At 38.4% G+C, this 20976-nt stretch overlaps 1 protein-coding gene and 1 long non-coding RNA gene across 6 annotated transcripts in view; one reads left to right on the top strand and one right to left on the bottom strand.

The window, feature by feature from the left end:
* Positions 1–20976, top strand: part of Arhgap12 (Rho GTPase activating protein 12) — a 97383-nt gene that overhangs the window by 33267 nt on the left and 43140 nt on the right. The window lies entirely within an intron of this gene.
* Positions 495–10949, bottom strand: LOC116086814. The gene is made up of 3 exons (XR_004117149.1): positions 10865–10949; positions 4073–4159; positions 495–654 (listed from the first exon to the last, which is right to left on the bottom strand). It is a non-coding gene; the product is annotated as an uncharacterized LOC116086814 (long non-coding RNA).

Here is a 20976-nt window from a genome sequence, read left to right as displayed (position 1 = left end):
TGTGGGTCCTGGGGACCATGGAAGTACCCTTACCATGGACCATCATCCCAGTTATCATAGCATTAGTTTTAAATAACTAAAGAGATAGAATATTCACAATAAGAATAGAAGTATATGAAAGTGATGATAATAGTATTAGTCCTTTAATGATGCTTGCCTACATGAAAGTAAAAGTATTAATGTTCAGTCTGGATCAGGAATAACCAAAAAGCTGTTTTTAGTATTTTCCTCATTAATTTTTCCATTGTTCTCTAACTGCACCTCTGAATTAATGATTGGCATTTTAATTCTGTTTCATTGTCTCTAATACCCCTTGCTTTGTTCATAGAAAAGATTAATGGAGAGGCGAGTGAGATGGAAGAAAAGACCTGTAATAATCTCAGAAGGATGTTGGTGACTTCTGTGCAGGAAAGAGCCAGTTCTATTCACACTGAATTTCACTTGGGTGGTACTTTAGTGAAATTTCAGAGTAACAAAGTTAAGGATGCTTTTTTTCTTGTTCATTTGACTGATTTTCGTTTATAAACCAACTTAAGTAAGATTAAGCAAACCATATTTAGACAAAAGCGTGCTTTCTTCTCTGAGGAACATCCTGGAGATGTCATCTTGTGTTTTTGCTTCATATTGTAGTCGTCTTCTCATCAAGTCTTCCTACTTAATTAAAACAGGAAAGATGAGTAATTCTTAGATTTGTATTTGGTTGTGTATTTAGAACATCAGAAGACTTGAAACATCATGAAAATTGTGTGAAACATCATGAAATTTCTTAGGAAAGTTCACATTTATACCATGTTGCTATAGTTTCAAGGTATCCAGAAACCCAGATTAAAGTGATCTGGACAAAGTAATTACAGAATGAAAAAAAAAATAGCAAAACTTGAAGAAAATTGAGGCTTAACTTAGATGAGTAGGTGGAACAGTGTTTGGGAGTAGAATAAGACAGGCTTGAAAATTACATTTGAATCAATGTTATAAATTTCTTGATGTCAAAGATTTTGTCACTTTGATAATATTGTGGAAAATATTGTACAGTGAAAGCAACACTCAATTAAAAAAAAGGACAAAAAGCAAAAACCCTACCCATAGGGCTAAGGATGTAGCTCATTTGGTAAAATTTGTGTAATGAACATGAGGACCTGAGTCCTGTAGTGTGGTACTTTTGAAACCTCAGCACTAGGGAGGAGAGGCACGCAAAGTGCAGAGGCCAGTTGGCCAGCAGCACCAGGCCAGTGAAAGACTTTTTCCAACACCACCACAGACAGTGAAAGACCTGAGCCATGACATCTGAGTTGTTCCCTGGCACTTGCATATGGGCATACATGTGTGCATACACATACCTACATATATAAACATGCAGATACATACATATGCAAAACACCTTAGTATATGGTTTGTGTAAATTTGACAGTGAATAAACTTGTGGTAGCTTTATGGGCTGACTCAGCTGGTCTACACTGCCTAGATATTTTGGTCCATTATTATTCTAGAAGTTTCTGTGAAGATGTCTCTTATATGAGAATAGTCTGTAAATCTAGATTTTTGAGTAAACCATACAGACCTCCTTAATGTGCGGGCATCATCCAGTTTTGAGTGCGTGGGTAGAGCAAAAGCTGATCTGGGCAAGAGGGAATTCTTGGCACTGTGATTACCCTCATACTCAAATGACAGATCTTCCCTGGATCTCATCCTGCTAGCAATCCTGCAGATTTTGGATTGGCTAAACTTTTGGTCATGTGAGCCAATTCCCTAAAAGAAATCCCCTTCCCCGTTGTGTATGTAACATTTATACACACATCCCCACACCGCTGGGTGTGTTCCTCTAGGAACTGCCTAATAAACAGAGTATAGCTGATGCACACACCTTTAGGTTTTTTTGGTTGGTTTTGTTTTTTGGATTTTTTTGGTTTTTGGTTTTTTGAGACAGGGTTTCTCTGTGTAGCCCTGCCCCCCTGGAACTCACTCTGTAGACCAGGCTAGCCTCAACTCAGAAATCTGCCTGCCTCTGCCTCCCAAGTGCTGGGATCAAAGGTGTGCACCAGCATTGCTCAGCACACCCTTAGGTTTTTACCACCACAGTTAGGTACTCAAGAAATGACTGAAGTTCACATATAGAGTCCTTTACAGACACCTCCTATCCTGGTTGATTATGGGCTATGTTACTCTGGCAGACTAGAGGAACACTCAGGTGGGTGAGGTGTGCAGGTAGTATAGTTAGCAGTGCCGTCAGAACCCTGTCAGTCTGGGGAGAGGACAGATAGCTAGAGGACGGAGTGTGAGAATGGTAGCTGTGCAAAAAACGACATGTATTCATAATAATGCAGTTATTTGCTATGTGTTGAGCTACATCTAATATTCAGAATTTAGAATTAATATATTCATTATGTCTTAGTGTTCTTAGAGAACTTATAAAATGATGATAAAAATTTTCTTCACATTCTGATAGATTGCATTAGTCATTGCTTAAAACTACAAAATGTAAAAAGTCTAAGACGCTATATTTAAAAGTTGTTAAAGTCATAGTGTCAGCTAGAGTTTGAGAACTCTCATGTGCACATGCCTGTAGAATTAAAGAATAGGGATTGATAGTGAAGCTGTCAATGTCTGATTGTAAGGTTCATCCAGGGCTGGTGAGATGGCTCAGCAGGTAAGAGCATCGACTGCTCTTCCAAAGGTTGTGAGTTCAAATCCCAGCAACCACATGGTGGCTCACAACCACCCATAATGAAATCCTATGCCCGGTGTATCTGAAGACAGCTACAGTGTACTCATTTATAATAATAATAATTAATAAATCTTTTTTTAAAAAAAAGGGTCATCCAGTGTTCAGTGATGTCCACCTGCCTTCTTACTAGCTAGGTGGCTGATGGATCAGCAGAAGAGAACCTCATGGATGCAAGAATACCTTCTACAGTTTCACGGTAAAGCCAGACAGATGGTGGAACTTGAATGATCACTTAGATACCTTAATCACCACAGTGCATCTAACACCTCAAGTCTAAGAGTTGAAAAGTAATGAGTGTAACCTGCTGTTAGGAACTGACTTCTGACTTAGAGCAGGTGGGGTCTCTGGCAGGAATGCTGCATGGGCACTTGACTTTTTTTTTTTTTTGAAAGATTTATTTATTTATTTTATTTGTATGAGTACACTGTAGTTGTCTTCAGACACACCAGAAGAAGGCATCAAATTTATTACAGATGTTTGTGAGCATCTGTATTACCATGTGGTTGCTGGAAATTGAACTCAGGACCTCTAGAAGAGCAGTCAGTGCTCTTAACTGCTGAGCCAACTCTCTAGCTCAAAGCACTTGACTTTTGAAACCTTGTCAACTGTGGTTGAATATCAATTGTTCTGTTTTTCTGTCTCATATAACAGCAGAGTTCAGTGACTTGAAGCTGTTGGAAGCTGGATGTAGTGGTGCAAGTTTGTAATCCCAGAACTTAAGAAGCTGAGGCAGCTGATCATTGCTGTCAGAGGCATGGGCTACATAACTGAGTACTAGGCCAGCAAGTGCTATATAGCAAAACCCTGTCTCCCTCACTTCCTTCCAATTAGCCTCCAAAACAAACAAACAGACAAACAAACCAACCAATTATAAAGGGCTTGGACTCAGACAAAGCAGGGCAGCATGGTTCTAAAGCAGACGCTGAGCATCTTGAGTTGGTGGCTTCTCATCTGTTCTGGAGGAAGGATACTTTGGGAGCCAGCCACTTTATTCATATAGAAAGCCAGTTCTACCTGATAGGATGACTGACAGTCGGCTTATTCATAACAGCGCATTTGACATTTTCTCAAAAATAAAATATCACTGCCACCTCAAAGAAAACAGTTCACTTTTGTTAAAATTATAAAATTCAAGCTTTTGAATGGAAAAGTAGAATTTCATTTTATTTTTTGAGACAGGCTCTTATTTTGTGGTTCCAGCTGGACTGAAAGTTGATCAGGCTAACCTCAAATTCACAATGATTGGCTTTCTTCTGCCTCCCAAATACTGGGATTAAAGCTGTACAACTCCATGCCTAGCAGAAAGTAAAGCAATTTTTAAAAGGTTGTTTATGTGTCGTGTGCAGGTACCTGTGATCTAGGCCTTAGGTCCCCTGGAGTTACAGGCACTTCTCTGGAGGAGGAGTACGCACCCTTTCCTGCTGAGCTATCTCCAATCTGAAAATAGAATGTTAAAAACTCGTATTTGCTGCTATATTTGTAAAGTTTTTCTGATGAACAAGTGTGATTTTTGATGATGATGTTTTGTTTGTTTGATTTTTGAGACAGGGTTTCTCTGAAACAGTCTTGGCTGTACTGGAACTTACTCTGTAGACCAGGCTGGCCTTGAACTCACAGAGATCTACCTTCCTGTGTGCTAGTGCTGGGGTTAAACTTGCGAGCCACCACTGCCTGGCTTGTTTTTGATAGTGAAGTTTCAGCACTTTGAAGCTAAGCATAGTTGAGTGGATGTGTAATGACAAGTGTGGGTTTTAATGCAACTAGGTAGATACTTAATTTTTATGATTTTTAGATTCTAGTAATCCTTAAGAAAACAAGAATTCTCATGATTCTATGAAATGGTAAATAAGATACCTTTCTCTTACCCATTTACATGAGAATATAAGGCCAAATAATAGCCTTATATTATAAGAAATAATCTTATACTCCAGCTCAGATAACATACTACAACATTTGGAATATAAAAACAAACGTGAGAATCCAGACATCAGTGAATGTACATTTTTAGAGGAAGATCATTTAAAACTATGATAATATATTAACAAGGTTATAATTAAACAAAAGCTCTCTGTGGTGCTGTTAGGGATGTAGCTTTGTGGTAGAGAGCTTATCTAATATCTATGAGGCCCCAAGTTCAATCTCCAGTACTACCCTCAAAAAAATAGTTTGTCTGTGTTCAAAAGATCAGTATTTACTAGGCAAACCTGACATTTGACTGTGACATTATGAAGTTATTACTCTCAGAACTCAATTCCTTATTCAATAGGTTTGGAGTAAATGTTAGTGCTTTAGAGTTGTTGGTAATTTTTGGTGAAATGCTTTAAAATTTAACCAGTTAGAGAGTTACAGAGACAATGCTACATGAATTCTTTAATGGTTAGTAGTACATGGTCATTCAGCTATACACAGATATTAATTTTTTTATGTAAACACACAGTATTGCAAACTATAATAACATTCGAGTATGAGGTTTTTTGTTTTGCTTATAACTAGCTTGTAGCTATATAAAGGTGATTATATGCCGGCCTGGTTTTCTGCCCTCGGGGTGTCCAGGCACCATTGTGCACCAGGCTCGACTCTGAGGACTGAAGCCTAGCAGGGAAGTGGTTCTGCCTGACCTTGGTTGGTGTTGAGGGCCAGGAGAAACAGCCTTCTCTCTCTGAGATGGTTTTCAGTTTTATTGGGGGGTAACAAGGGAATGGAGAGGGGTTTTTGATGCTGAGAATGTTTCATTTGCAAGAAGAGGAATTCCAGGTGCTTGCTGGGTGTGTTCTTATATGGAGATCAGAAGTTAAACCTCTAATTTGGCCACCAAGCTGCATGACTACTTCATGGGTGGCAAAGGTGTGTGTCATATAGGCTATGTGTACAAAGTGTGCAGGCCTAGAACAGGGAATGAGCAGTCCTAACTCTTGCTGGCCTCAGGAGGAGGTTTTGGGGTTTGGGCATGTCTTAACCTCACTTTTGCTCCAGGAGGGCTCTTCCATTTGCAGGGCTTTCTGGACCCACACTTATGTACTAAGTCGTTCCCACAAGGAAAGTATAGTGTAAGAGTGCTCAGTTCAGGATGGGAAAACACGAACCATGAAGGACAAGAAGTAGAAGCCTCGTGCCTTTGGTGAGGAAGGTAAAAAGGGAAGACAGCATTTTCTGTGTTGGAAGTTGGAAAGCTTAAGGAAGAAAAATTACCTAGTGTATTGTCTCCTATACCAGCTTCCATTTGCAGCAAGAGACTCTGTCCACATAATGTGAATTTCTTTCCTTTTATTTGTTTAATTTATTTATTGAACTAAAATTTGAAGCAAGTTTAGGTAGTGGTTTAGTTATATAATCCTTAAGGGAATAATTATGTAAGGGTAATTAATATTTCTTTTAATTAAAAAAGACATGTAAAATTATATGCCTGTGGGAAATCCTGTGGTTGTTTGTTTGTTTGATACATGTGTTTGTTTGATACATGTGTGATGTTTGAATCCAGTAAATACATCTGCTAAAATATTTATTTCTTTGTGATGAAAACATTGCCAATCTTTTGTTGTATTTCTCTTACCCCCAAATTTATTTTTGTGTGTGCATTTGTGTGGAGATCTGAGGGCAATGTTAGGAGGCCAGTCCATTCTGTCCTTCCATTGTGAGTTCCAGGGATCTCGCTGAGGTTGTCAGGCTTGGCAGCAAGTACTTTTACTCACTGGGCCATCTTCCCAGCCCCTAACCCCTCCACCGTACTCCCTCTCCTACACACACACACACTCCCTAGCCTCCCTCCTTCCTTCCCTCCCTTTCTTCTTTTCTTTTTGAAGTATTCAATTATATTGTTATGTGCAGTCACCCCATAATGGGACATAAACTTCTCTTTATGATTTAATACTCAAGTAAAATTTTCTCTCCCTTTTGTTTCTACCAGCCCCAGCCTTTGATAAACACTATTCTATTGGCAGCTTCTATCAGATAAATTTTATTTATTTACTTATTTATTTTTTTGAACATGAGTATTTAGTATGTATGTGTGTTGCATGTGTATGCCATAGCTTGTGGGTGGAGGTCAAAGGACAACTTACCATGTGTGGGATTACAGGGACTGAAGAGGACATGTTGATCTATCTTAATGGTCTGAGAAAAACTTTAAAAAAAGATCTAGATATGAGTGAGATCAAGTAATATTTATCCTTCTGCATGTCTTATTTCAATGAACATAATGCCCTCTGTTCTCTTGCATGTTGTTGTACAAATGATATATATTCCTTTTTGTGACTAAATGAAAATGGTACACATTCACCATATTTTTCAAGGCTGAATTGTAGTTTACCACACATTTATCATATTCTCTTTATCCATTTTACCTATTACTGGACACTGGTTAATTAATTGGCTATTAATTAATTGGCTATTGTGACTAATATTAAACATGAGAGTGAAGATGTTTCTTCAACTTCCTGATTTATTTCTTTGTAGTAAGTACGGAGGTGTATTGATTTTCTAGACAAAGGTAAAAGTGTGTTTTGATAAGTAAGTGAAGTGAGAATGTGCTTCTGGGCAGAGGAAAGAATATTTGAGATATGAGCTGGCTTGCTTGGTTGCCATGCTTATACAGAGATTATTGCTTAATTATTTGAAATATGTATTACCTATACCATGTCAGACACGTTTGACAAAGAAGAAATAAAGTCTTAAATATTTTGCTAAAAAGCAACCTGAGCTGATGTGAAATAATGAAATTCTAAGGTCTCTGGAGAGAATATGTGAGTTCTTGCTTCCTTTACACTGGTGACAAGTGTTCACAGCACACTGTGATAAGTGCTTGTGGTAGTTCTCTTTGGTGAGCAGTGCAGGTAGTGATTAACAGTCTGGACTTTGGAATGCTTCTGCAACTTCCTCATGAGGAAGACACGCCTGGATTTTGAGATAGTTGACAGGATAAGGAAGCAGATTAGCCTCTGAGTACATGTTTGATGACTGTGTAAAGGAAAATTCATTGAACAGAAAAATCCAAGGTTTTATGAATTTCTCTTTGAGATTTTTAAAAGAGGCTTTCTAACTACTAAGCAAACAGTTTTAAACTGTGTAGTTTCTAAGTTAGAATTCATTCGTTCGTTCCTTTTTATAGAACCAGAAATTGAGCCAGGCATGTATACTATCCAGAGCCTTCACCCCTGGCGCTATTTGTTATTCTGTAGTAGAGCTTTGCTAAGTTGCCTAGGCTGGTTTAGAACTTGTGATAATCCTATTGCCTCAGCTTCCTGAATAGCTGGGATTACAGGCATGTACTTCCACACAGACTGTGCTTGTTAGTTTTTAATGTGCTATTACTTGTCACATTGTGCTTGGTGGTGAGCCTTTTGTTAGGCTTTATATTTAATGAGAATTATAAACTCTTACTTGGGAAACTTACCATGTGAAATTTGAGAAGAGCTCTTGGTTGCTTGCAAAGTTTCTCAAGGGCAGACCTTGTGGCTGTTACTTCATTCAGGCAGGATTGTAATGGATGTTTCTCAAATGAGAGAGTGAATGAATGAATGAATGAATGAATGGAGTGAATGAACATAAAAATGCCACTAGTAAAATTAAAAGACCCAGACTGCTTATTTTTTCCCCAAATAATGTATACTTAAACAGGAGGATTATTTTATTTCCTGGCTGAAATATTTATGCTTTTTATAGTCTAGTCTGTATGATTTTCTGAAGAATTTTTAATTGAGTTCTTATAGCTTATGACCATTAACCTTTTCTAACCACTGAATGTTGATTTTCATATTAAATTTATAGCTTTAATAAACTGCTCATCCTTCAGTAAAGTGTAACAGGCAGGACAGCATATGGAAGATGGGGTACACAGAGTCTCAAGTCAGGTGGCCTGCGTTCCAAGTCTGATGGATCACTTTCCAGTTATGCACCTGGATAAGTAGTTGAACTCTTCTCAACCACTTTTCCCACCTGTATAATGTGGGTAAATACTGGTATCTGTATAGTTTCTGTACAGTAACTTTCCTGTTGCTGTGATAAACACCAGGACCAAAAGCAACTTGGGGAGGACATGGTTTGTTTCATCTTATACTTCCAGGTAACAGTCCACCATGAAGGAAGTCAGGGCAGGAACTGGAGTAAAGAAAAGGTCAAAGGCAGTTCTGCTCCTTAGCTTGCTCCCTGTGGTTTGCTCATCCTGCTTCCTTATACACCCAGGACCACCTTTCCAGGGGTAGCACCACACACAGCGGGCTGGGCCTCCCACTTCAGTTACTGAGAAAGTGCCCTATAGACTTTACAGGCTAATGTGCTGGAGACAACTTCTCAGTTGAGGCTTTTCTTCCCAGCCGGCTCTAATTTATATTGATTTGACAAAAGCTAGTTAGCACTAAACAATATCAGCTCTTAAAAAGTGCAGTTGACAAAATAAGCTGCATGAAATCTTTATATATTCTTGTTTTATATGGATTCAGCCATACAGGTAGTGCTAAGATATTCTGTGATATTTTTTGACATGTTTTTAAAATTAAAAATAAAGGAAAAATAGCTAAACTGTCAGGGTCATGTCCACTCTGAACTCTCCCAGATGCCCTGCCTCTGACTAAAACTGTCAGGGTCATGTTCACTCTGAACCCTCGTAGATGTCCCTGCCTCTGACTGTTTTCCCTCTTTTATGTACCATAAACTTTCTCCTTCCTTCCTTTTTTCTCTTTTTTCTTTTTCCATTGAAAGTGAGCATAAGAAATGTAAAAGTTTTGTATCTGATTGATGGTATTAGCAGGGGCACTGAGGATTTGGTGTTGGATGTTAACAACTGTGAGACTATTGTCTTAAGGATTTTTCTAATGATGTGCATGACAAGACAATGTTGAAAAAAGATTTCCACCCTCTTCCCAGTATTTACCCACATTATACAGGTGGGAAAAGTGGTTGAGAAGAGTTCAACTACTTATCCAGGTGCATAACTGGAAAGTGATCCATCAGACTTGGAACGCAGGCCACCTGACTTGAGACTCTGTGTACCCCATCTTCCATATGCTGTCCTGCCTGTTACACTTTACTGAAGGATGAGCAGTTTATTAAAGCTATAAGTTTAATATGAAAATCAACATTCAGTGGTTAGAAAAGGTTAATGGTCATAAGGTATAAGAACACAATAAAAAATTCTTTAGAAAATCATACAGACTAGACTATAAAAAACATAAATATTTCAGCTAGGAAATAAAACTTTCAGAAAAGTTTGAATCCATTAGTGAAAGAGGTATTTTGCTTGTTTGTTTTTGGAATTTGCAGTCTATTGAGTGTTGGAATTATCTATATGCTCCAGCATGCCTCTCAGGAAGCAAAAGGATTGAACACATAATGTGAGCCAAAGGCTTTAAGAGAAGTGTTAGTTTTTTCCCCCCATACATTTGTTAAAATATTTGATAATTTTTATATTTGGAAAGGAAGAGGAAAAAAAGCATAAGCTGGTTTCAGATTATTTGAATAATTCATTCATAAATTCATTATATAAGTATCTGTTGAACACCAGCTGTGTGTTTTGTGGTTTTTTTATTTTTGTTTTTTTGTGAGGCGGGGTTAGCACTATGTAGCTCCAGCTGGCCTATTCCTAATGGTAATTTTTCTGTACTTACTTCCTAGTGCTGGGCTTACAATTGTGGACACAAAGCTTGGGAATAGTATTACATTTTCTTTATTTTATACATAGTATATCACCATTGCTGTCTTCAGACACACTAGAAGAGGGCACCAGATCCCATTACAGATGGTTGTAAGCCACCATGTGGTTGCTGGGAATTGAACTGAGGATCTCTGGAAGAGCAGTTGGTACTCTTAACCACCGAGCCATCTCTCCAGTCCTACCTTTTCTTTAGATGTATTTTATGTGTATGAGTGAGTGTTTTACCCGCATGTGTGTGTAACTTGTGCCTGCCTGTAGGACCTGGGAACCTTGGCTCCTCACTGAGCTATCTCCAGTTCCAAGAGTAGCTATTTTTTTTTAAGAGAAACCGTGTTGTGAATAGATGATGCCTTAGTAACATGGACAGCAGCTCACTGGTGCACAGTGTGCTATTAGGACATCCCACAGAGGGAAGTTCTGTATGATTACTTAGGACTGGGTGAGCTAACTTTTACATCTTAGAAAGCATAAAATAAAATATCCCAAATAGATGGCACCTTGAGATGTCTGCACCATACGTCCTGCTACTGTGCCCAGTTGTGTTACGGAAGGAGCTTTGGGCTTCCACTGTGGAATTCTGAAAGGCAAACTCAAAGTCAGCTGTTGGGAAAAGGTCACCTGACCAACTGTGAATCTTTTGTCAGTTAAGCTCTCAACAGAAGTTACACTTGCTTTCTGCATTACTTCCCTTTAGTTCTGTGTATTGTCTAACTTAATTTTGCCCTCTGTGTCTATATTTCACGATTTAAAGAAGGGAATATTCTAGGCAGCCAATGTATCATGTAACTGTGTCTTTAAATTTTGTTAATTATTTTTGTTTAGATATCTTCTTTAAGCATTGCAGATTTTCCTTCACTTATTTTGAATGTTAATAGGGCTAAGGAATGGCTCAGTGATTAAAAATGAGTGCCCCCTTTGCAAAAACACTGCAGTCTGATTTCTAGCACTGTAGGTGCTGCACTACAGACTCAGGACTTAGGGGCAGCTCACAACCACTTGTAACTCCAGTTGCAGAGGATCTAGTACCCTCTAGGCCTCTGCAGGCCCCAGCATGCATGTGGGCACACACATAGACATATAAATAAAATAATTTTTCTTGAATACTTGCTTTGAGAGACCTTGTTGGATGCTCATGCCATGGCTAGTATGAACATAAATGTGTGGACATAGGGCTAGAGTGTTAGAAAAGGATAATGAGAAGTCTTTTTAGTAAGGTGTGATAAATTACTAGCAGTTTTAAAAATAAAATCAAATGGGAAGGAATGTGATCTGGTTATAATTTTTGTTGCTCTAAGTTTAAAGTCAAAATAGGAATTGGTAGATGTTGGTTTCTACCCAGTAGTTGACACTCCCACATGGAACACTATATATAGAGTTCTTAAGCAAATTTGTTAATGAATTGCTACATGTGGTATTCTAGAAAGCCATTTATTTGAGCTTGAAGTGACAGTTTATAAATTCTTTTTCTTAAGCACTATGATTGAACATTTTCTGTTCAGAATGTTCTCATGGAATACCATATTCCACTGTGCATATCCCTTTCGTCTTAGTGCAGTCATTGAGGAGACGGAGGAAACTGGAAACTGAGTTGCAGACTTGTTCGTTCCAGTGAGTGGCAATTTCTTCCTTGAAAAGGAAGAACTTTTTCAAAGAACCAGGTATTTTTAATGCCTTTCAGTATTATTTCAAAGAGCAGTAGCAGCCCCAGAGGCAATGCTGGGTAAGAAGTAACTACATCTTAGCTGAATTTAAATCTCTCTGCAGTTTTTGCTATTTATGGTGTCTGTGTTCAGGTACCTAGTATGCACATGGACAGGCAACTCAGGGTGGCCTGGAACAGGAAAATCTTTAATTGACTTAAGAGAAGAATATCTTCTGTATTTTTGGAATCTTTCTCAAAAAACCTGATTTGGGAGTCAGTTTCTAATGAACAAGGAAGCTTGTAAACAGCCCTAAAAAGTTAATAAGGGTCTTGGAAAACAACTTGACTCCTATAGAGTGGAGTGCATTTGTTGTTTCCCGTACTTTTTCATTTGAGTAGGGAGTATATGAAAAGTTGTAGAAAGGAAAATAAAAACAGTGTGTGTGTGTGTGTGTGTGTGTGTGTGTGTAGGTCAGAATGATACACCAAGTTTCTGCCTCTATTCTGTCCTTATTTTTTGAAGGTTTTCAACATAGCTTTAGGAAATCTTAAGACTATTAAGAGTCTTAATTCATTGTGTAATCAATAAATTACCTAAGTAGCTGCGGAATTGAGTTCTTAAGCAAACATGAATTGGTATGTGCGATATTCTAGAAAGCCATTTATTTGAGCTTGAAGTGACAGTTGATAAAATTTTTCTCTTAAGTTCTATGATTGAACAGACTTTGTTTCAGAATATTCTCATAAAACGAGATACTCTGTGCACAGAAAAAGAGTGGAATTATGGCATGTCTGGCATTTAAACACATAGTATAAAACTAGATTAGTTTAGGAATTTAAAAAATTATGGGTCTGCCAGAACCCCTAACTTCTAAACTTAGACTTATACATGTAGTATATGTTCAACAAGTAGTCACAGAGCCCTTGTTTTCCAATTTACAATAATGTTAACCTTTTGAAAAATTTAATTTTTATTATTTTTGTTTCATGTGTATGCTTGGGTATATGTGTGTCTGTATTAATGCAGCATGTGTGAAGGTGCCCAGAGAGGGCTGAAGAGGGTATTGGATCCCCTGAAGCCAGAGTTTACAGGTAGTTGTGAGCCACCTGATGTGGGTTCTGGGAACTAGCCTCAGATCTTCTGGAAAGAGCAGTAAGTGCTCTAAACCACTGAACCATCCTCCAGGCCCCATTATTAGCTTTTAATCTCCAGAAATTTTAGAACAAAGTACCTCTAGTTATTCTCTGAATGCTGATGGTAGAGTTACCATTCAAGTCCCTTGGGAGGGAGATTTGTAGTTGTGAATGGCAGGGGACCAGGTCATTGTCTGCTACTTCATCAGCATAAAATAGCAACTATGTCTTGCTATAGCTGCATAATGTCCTATTGGAGAATTGTGTGTGCTTTGCAGACCAACAAAGACAAGCATGTCTGGATGGTAATTTTTAGCCTATCAATAATGAAATTTCATTAGTACATATTTGCTTCTTATAGCCATCTTCTTTGCTTTTCCACGTTTTGAAATACTCCATGGATTTTTGAAAACAGTAAAGGAGAAAAAAGATTCACAGAAACCTATTACTTGTTTTTGTATATGTGTATTCATGGTTGTGTGAGGGTGTACACATCATAACACACATGGTGCAGGTCAGAGGACAAACTCATTCAGCGTGGATCTGAACTCAGATGGTCAGGCCTGCCCAGCTTTTACCCAATGAGCCATCTCCTAGCCTCCAGCTTAAATTTTAAATTTTACTTAATATTAAGTTCATTTGTTGTAAAGTTAAGAATTTTGACTATGTTGAATATTTAGCTATAAGTTTTATGAAACACAAATATAAGTCATAATCTTTGATCTAAATTGAAATATACTATAAAATATATACTAAGTTTTGAAAACAAGTTTAAAAGAAACTAGATATATTTTGTGTTAAATATGTATGTAAAGAAATGATAATATTTTGGATATATTAGGTTAAATAAGCATATTATTAGTAGCAATTTCATTTGACCTTTTTAATGTGCCTACTGAAAAATTTAAGATCACATACCTGGCTCTTAGTATATTTCTATTTGTACTGTTGTAGAAGCACAAGAAATCTATGTAAAATGTGCTTCTGGAGATAGAGAGTGGCTCAGAGAGTTTGAGCCAACTCTATTTGGTTGTATCCAACCCCAGGGATTTTATGCTGTTATAGAAACCAAAGGCCCTGGAGCCAATACAAAAATTCCTGAGTGGCAGGATACACTGCAGCCGTATGCAGCTAGGTGAACAGAAAGGAAGGAGGGGCATGAGGTCTGCATTGAGCCACATCTCTGGTTTCCTAGTTTTACGTGTGGTTTGCTGGGAATGAGACATGTCAGGGGTAAAGATTTTAAGATTGTGGAGAAACGTAACATGGACTTGCTAATAGGCTTGAGTAGCAAGGAGTGTAGAGCAGAGAACACAGCAGAGCAGTGAGTGGAGGTAGCTAGGGATAGGAGTGCTTAAGAGCCTCAACTTCTGTCCTGGGATTTGGACTTAGCATTAAGCACATGAGTAATAAGGAATGTATTTGTAGAGATTAGCTAGTGGTACTAAGAAGATTGGACAAGACAAAGAAATGGGTCAGTGGACCTCACTGTAGATAGTTGTAGTCATTTCATCAAAGGAGGGGCCTGGACTTACTGTGGTTAGAGGTGGAAAGAATTGAAGTAATGTTTTAATGGGAAAACAGTAAAACAGAGTCACAGAATGACTTGATATAGATGAGAATACTGCATTTAAACTGACAAGTGGAGTGGAAGAGGGTGAGTTTGTGGAGTCTCGGTCGTAGTATACCTTTAGACTACTTATCTGTAACTGTAGCTCAAGAAGAGAGGGATGTTTGTTAGACGGAAAGATGTTGTCTTGCTGAACAGTGGCATCAGGTAAGATTTCCCATGCAGACTATAAAGGTAGGAAGACAGAATTGATTTTAGACTCTGATTTCCATTGTAGCTTTCTTGTTTATAGCTTCCTTAGTTGTGTAAAAGTATCTTGCCTCAGAACTTGCTAAGTGTTTATCTGTGTGATGCTAGGCTTAGATGATGAAGGGATAAGCCAGGCAAACACTGACTTAGAGATAATCAAGTTCTGGAGGGAAAAGCAGAGAAGGAAATCTGGGCTGAGAGTGGTGTGTTAAGCACCCTTACAGTAAGCTACAGAGCAGCAAGGCTGAAGGAAAGGATGCTTGTGAGAACATTTGATCTGAAAGGAGAGTTTTCTTTCATTCCTTTCAGTTAATCTATTTGGATAAGCTAAATAACTGAAAGCTAACGTGGGGATGGTATCTTGGTCACTACCATCTAGGCCTTGCAATGACCGCTTCCTGCGACTTTGGTTTTCTTGTGGCATGTGGATGGACAGTGCTATTAATTTGTACCTGTTTCTGAGAGCTAATAGTACATAAGTGATTTCATTAGTGTGTTGCAGGATTTCTAGAAATGAGCATTAGTTGGGCTTCAGAATTTCTCCTTGGGACCTGTTTGTTATTGGTGCTTAAATTGTAAACTATCAAGAATAACAGTGTGGTATGCATAGCTTGGAGCTTCAGTGAGGCAGTGCTTTAAGATAGTGTTTGGATTTATAATTTTATTTCAGAATTGTTAAATGACTTCTGTACTGTTTTTTTTATAGTTGCCTTCAGTGAAACCCTTTGCTTTGGAGTTAGTGTTGACAGATTTTAGCCATGTTTTTACTGTTGGCTGCTTAGTAGATTTTCTTGTTTTGTTCTTTACTGTCTGTTAATTGGGCCAGCGTTATAAACAATTATAGCAAAGAGAACTTTGTTTAAGCAACTAGATTATAAAAATATTATATACACACATAACTTTGTTTTGTTTTTGAGGTAGGGTCTCACTATGTAATCCTAGTTATTATGAAGCTGTCTATGAGCACTAGGCTGGCCTGGAGTTTGGAGGAATTCCTCTTGCCTCTGTGCTGGGATTATAGGTCTGTATCTTGCCTGGCGCTCACGCTCTCCCCCTGACCCCCAATATTTTTGTTGCATAAATTAGAGTTTAAAATAATTTAAATTCAGTTTTGGAGCCTAGTCATTAACTCCCTCACCAAGTCAATATGATTATTGGCTGTAGGGATTTATTCTGCTCAATTCTGAATTTTTGTGCACTTCTGAATTTCTAGGGAAGTAGGGATTTAAGAATCAAGATGTATAGTATGTGCTGTTTAATAAATGAGGTGTTTCTCCTAAGCTGACTAGCATTCTGCCATTCTCTGAAGTTTATTGTAGTATATTTCTTAAGATAACGTCAAGGTAAAAAGACCAATAGTACTTTCTATATTGAAATATGTTGAAACTTCAGGCACAGTTTAAGTTTAAAGCTCTCTTTAGATGTGCTTCCAGAGTTCCTTCTTGGAGATCCTTTGAGGATAAAGTAGAACAGGCCAAGTCTTTTTTAAAATATAAAATCAGGTCATGTGCAGCAGTACTAGTCCCAGATCAGTTGTTAATTAATGACAGATATAGCTTATACAATTAACTTTGGATTTTTGTTCTCTTTTTAAAAGTTGATTTTTTTTCCTTGCATGAAAAATTCACCTTTGTTTGTTGATAACAATATACAAACAAGGTTTTTCTTAAATGTTAGAAAATGAATTTTACTTTGATTCATATATTCTTAGTATTTAGTTAATCCTTGCTTAGATTCCTATGTAGGAAGAGTCAGCTGGAGTGTGACACAGTTAGAGTGTGTGTACAATTTGCTTTTAGACTAGGGGACTAACTTCACTGATTGGGTTTTTTCAGTCTTCTGTATTACAGTGTATGTGAGAATTTAACCAGGGCATTTTACATGTAGATTCTTGACTTTTCCCACCACTGCTTTTAATTCTGTGATCCTGCCCAAGAATTTTAGCAGCCCTAGGTGACTGAGATAGATAACTCATCGAGTGCCCTCAGGATCTCTTGCTGTTACTGTGTTAATCGTGATGGTGCAGGTGCTTGTCATCGCTAGATTCTGGCCCCTAAGTGAACTCTGAGTAATCTCCTCACGATAGTAAAGGTAGGAGATGAAATGTAGAGAAGTTCTGCCTGTTCTTACTCAGAGAAAACTTGTAACCCTTTGCTTTTTCTTCATGCTTTCCAGTTTTTAGATGGGATTTACTGTGCAGTTTCATATTCTCTTTTTCATATGTGTGTGTGCTGTTCTAAATCAATTACATATGGCCTTTTCAAGCTTATATAATATTCGATGGTACTAACCATGCCTTTGTTCTTAGGTATTCAGTTTGACTCTGCTAAGTAGCAGTATAGTGAACACCTTTGTTAGGAAATGATTTTTCTGTAACCAGATTTGTTTTTTGCAAAAGCTTTAAAAAATATTTATGGCAGTTTTTTTAAAGGTATTTTTTACAGAGTTTTAAAAAGTTAAGGGCCGGAGAGATGCCTTAATTATTTATAGAACTGGGTACTTTTCCAGAGGACCCAGGTTCAATTTCTGGCCTTATACGGTAGCTCCAGTTCTAAGGGATCTGATGCCCTCCTCTGGCATTCAAGACACGTGGCATAGACATACAGGCAAGATACTTATACATATAAAATACACAATAATTTTAGTCAGGCGAGGTGGCATACAACTTTAATCCCTGCAGAAACACGCAGATCCCTGAGTTCAAGGCCAGTCTGGTTTATAAAGCAAGTTCCAGGACAGCCAGGACCACATAGAGAACCTCTGTTTTATATCGCCCACCCCCCAAATCATTTCGTCTGTGTGCATATCTGCATGCTGTGTGGGCACCTGAGCCACTGTGCACTTTTGAAGGTCAGCACAATTTTGTGGAGTCAATTCTTTCCTTCTGCTTGTATGTGGGTTCCAAGTATTGAACTTAAATTTGTTAGATTTACATAGCAAATACTTTTACCCACTGAGCCATCTCACCAGCTCCGGAAGTTCTTGACGTATTCTCTGCAACTGCTCTCAAAATGTTTCTGTACCCACATGGTAATAGAAGAGAACCAATCTACACACGTTGTCCTCTGACCTCCACACTGCACCTTTATGGCATAAGCACACCCCAAAATACAAATAAATAAAAATAATTTTTGTGTGTGTGTGTGTGTGTGTGTGTGTGTGTGCTCTAGACAAAAAAGGACATTATTAACCCTTGTAACTGATACTTGTGTGCATAATTATTTTAAACCAAGTATTTATTTTTACCAAGAATTTATATTTTCAGGAGTTGTCAAAAATAGTTTGATGGATAATTTAATTTAAAGGATGGTGATGCCTTTAAATCTTTCAATTGATTTAGGAAGTTAATAACGTATATATATATGTATATATACACACACACACATATGTATATGTATATATATGCACACATGTATATAAATATATATATTTTATGTTTGAGATTCAGAATTACACAAATTTTGGATCCTTTTTCTTTTAATTCTCATTCTCTCTTTCTCTCCCCTACCCCCTTCCTTTCTCCCTTCTTCCTTCCCTCTCTGAAAACTGAAGAGTTAAACCTAGTGTGGTGGCACACGCCTGTTATCTCAGTACTCTGAGAAACTAAGGCAGGAGGATTGCTATGAGTTGAAAACTAGATTGAGCTACATAGTTCAGTTTAAGACAGCTGTAGGATGTTTGGTGAAATACCAGTTCAAACACTCAAGCTGGGGGCTGGAGTGAGCCCCCACAGTTAGAGTGCTTGCTGGAACTCAAGTCTGATCCTAACGTCCACACAAGCTGGATGTACCCTGTACCCTCTTCTAAGGTAGGCAGATAGAAACATGAGAGCTTCAGTCTAGCCACATGAAAGTGAGCCCCAAGTTCAGGAAAAGACTGTGTCTCAAAGGAATAGGGAGTGAAAAGAGGAGAACATTCAATGCCTTTTGTGTCCTAAACACAAGTACAGATGCACGCACCCACTTCCACCCATGGTTTGCACATATGCTCACATAGATACCTCTACAATAAATGAATAAGTCATCTTGTTTTAAAAGCAAAAAATGAAGATTTAAGTGGGTATGGAGTGGATTTAAGTGAGTATGGAGTGGATTAAACAGGACTAATATTTCATCTAGAAACTGTGAGGTATGTATGCATCTCTCTGTGTTTTATATACATTGCACTTGCCTGTGTGGGTCTGTGTGAAGGCCAGAGGTTGGCATCGGGATATATTTTTCAATCACTCCTTTGCCTTATTTTGAGACAGGTTCTCAGTGAGTCTGGAAGCTTGCTGATTCGGCTAGGCTTTCTGCCAGTGAGCCCCAGATCCACTTGTCTCTAATCCACAGTGAAGAGGTTATAGATATGCTATGGGACTGGGGATCCGAACTTCGGTACTCATGCTTAGGTCCACTCACTCTGATAGTGGCAGGCCAAATACTGAGTGCTGAGTCAGGCGACTCCAGCCTTCATGTTAAGTTGTGTGGAGTTGGCACTGTTGAGCCCCACCCCGCCTTGGCTCTCTAGCACAGCATTTGCTGTAGAAGACACTTACTCTACTTCCTAACTGGATCCTCTTTCCTGCTCTTGTCTACACTACATGGGCGGTGACAGAGGTCACTGTCCTTAAGACTATGTGCTACCTCTCCAGTATTCTGTGCTCACTTTTCCTGTCTTTTCACTTTTCTGAGGTTCTCATGTATGCTCTCTTAACTCACTGACCCATTATCTTTACCTTTATAATGTTTGCCCTGGTTTTGCTTAGCTCTCAGTTAATGTATCTAGTTTGAGCATTTCTAGTTGGACATTATAGGGTACCAAGCAATAGAATCCAAAGAGCGTCTCCTTTCCCTCCTCTTGCTGTGCAGTTCTCTGTTGTGATACTAATCTATAGTTTAAAATTGTGAAACAAACTATTTCACATAAATGTAACATCTGTGTGATTATTTAACCTGGTTCTATCTGGACTCTAGCTCGCCCCACTGTGTGTTCCCACCATTTTTATTGCAGTTCTCCTCATCTGTGCTATTGGCATTCCTCTGCCAACTGATCTCCAGAGAGGGGTGGAGAGGGATGCACTTCCCTTTGATAAAGTGAACCAGGCTGAATTTGAATTTGCTGTGTAGCTGAGGGTAAGCTTGACCCCTTGATCTTCCTGCCTTTATCCCCAGATATATACCACCATGCTTGATTTTGCTGTGCTCAAATCAAATCTAGGGCTTTGTATATGCTAGGCAGGCACTCCACTCATGAAGTACATCCCATAGTTGTATTCTTCTTAATGTTATAGTAGTTCAAAATCTGTGATAGTTTTCTTTCTCTCCAAGGGGACCATGCTGAGAGTTGAACTCATGGACTTGTGCATGTTAGGCAAGCACTAGCAACATCAGTGCTTTTAAACATGGAACATAGGTCATCCTTGTTCTTTTCCTAGTTAGGTATTTCTAAGAGTTTAAAACCTAAGGTGTTCCTCTTTCCACGTCACATCTTTGAGGTCACATGAGCCTGTGACTGGTGCCATGCTGCTTCCTTTCTCTTCTTTCCCACCTTTTGAGGCAGGGCCTCACTCTGCAGCTCTGGCTGTCCTGGAACTCATTATGTAGAACTCACAGATAGATGCCCATGCCTCTTCTCCTGAGTGCTGGGATCAAGGTAGGTGTCACCATGCCTGGCTTCCTGCTATGCTGTTTTCTTCACATGTGTTTCTACCTCCCAGCTAGCTCTCTTCTGTTTATCTTTTTCATCCCAGAGGTCTCCTCACTCTTGCTCAGGATGCTGCTTTTTGCTCCAGTGAGTATTTGTCTCCCATGTAATCACAGCATTGGCTACTATTCATTCAAATGATCAGTTAGTTTCACTTTTCTTTACTATATTATGGAATCCTAGAAGACAGGATTTTTATTTGTGTTTGTACATGATTCTCAATTCATTTGGAGATGTTTCATTCTTAGATAGGGGAATAGCTGACCATCCTTTCCCCAAACTGGAAATGATTGCTGTCACTCTAACCAGTTTTAATTCCTTAGTTTTGT

The sequence above is a fragment of the Mastomys coucha genome, unplaced genomic scaffold, assembly GCF_008632895.1.
Source record: "Mastomys coucha isolate ucsf_1 unplaced genomic scaffold, UCSF_Mcou_1 pScaffold13, whole genome shotgun sequence".
Taxonomy (NCBI): Eukaryota; Metazoa; Chordata; class Mammalia; order Rodentia; family Muridae; genus Mastomys; species Mastomys coucha.
The sequence above is the reverse complement of the archived record's forward strand: the minus strand, read 5'-3'. Positions and strand labels throughout refer to the sequence as shown.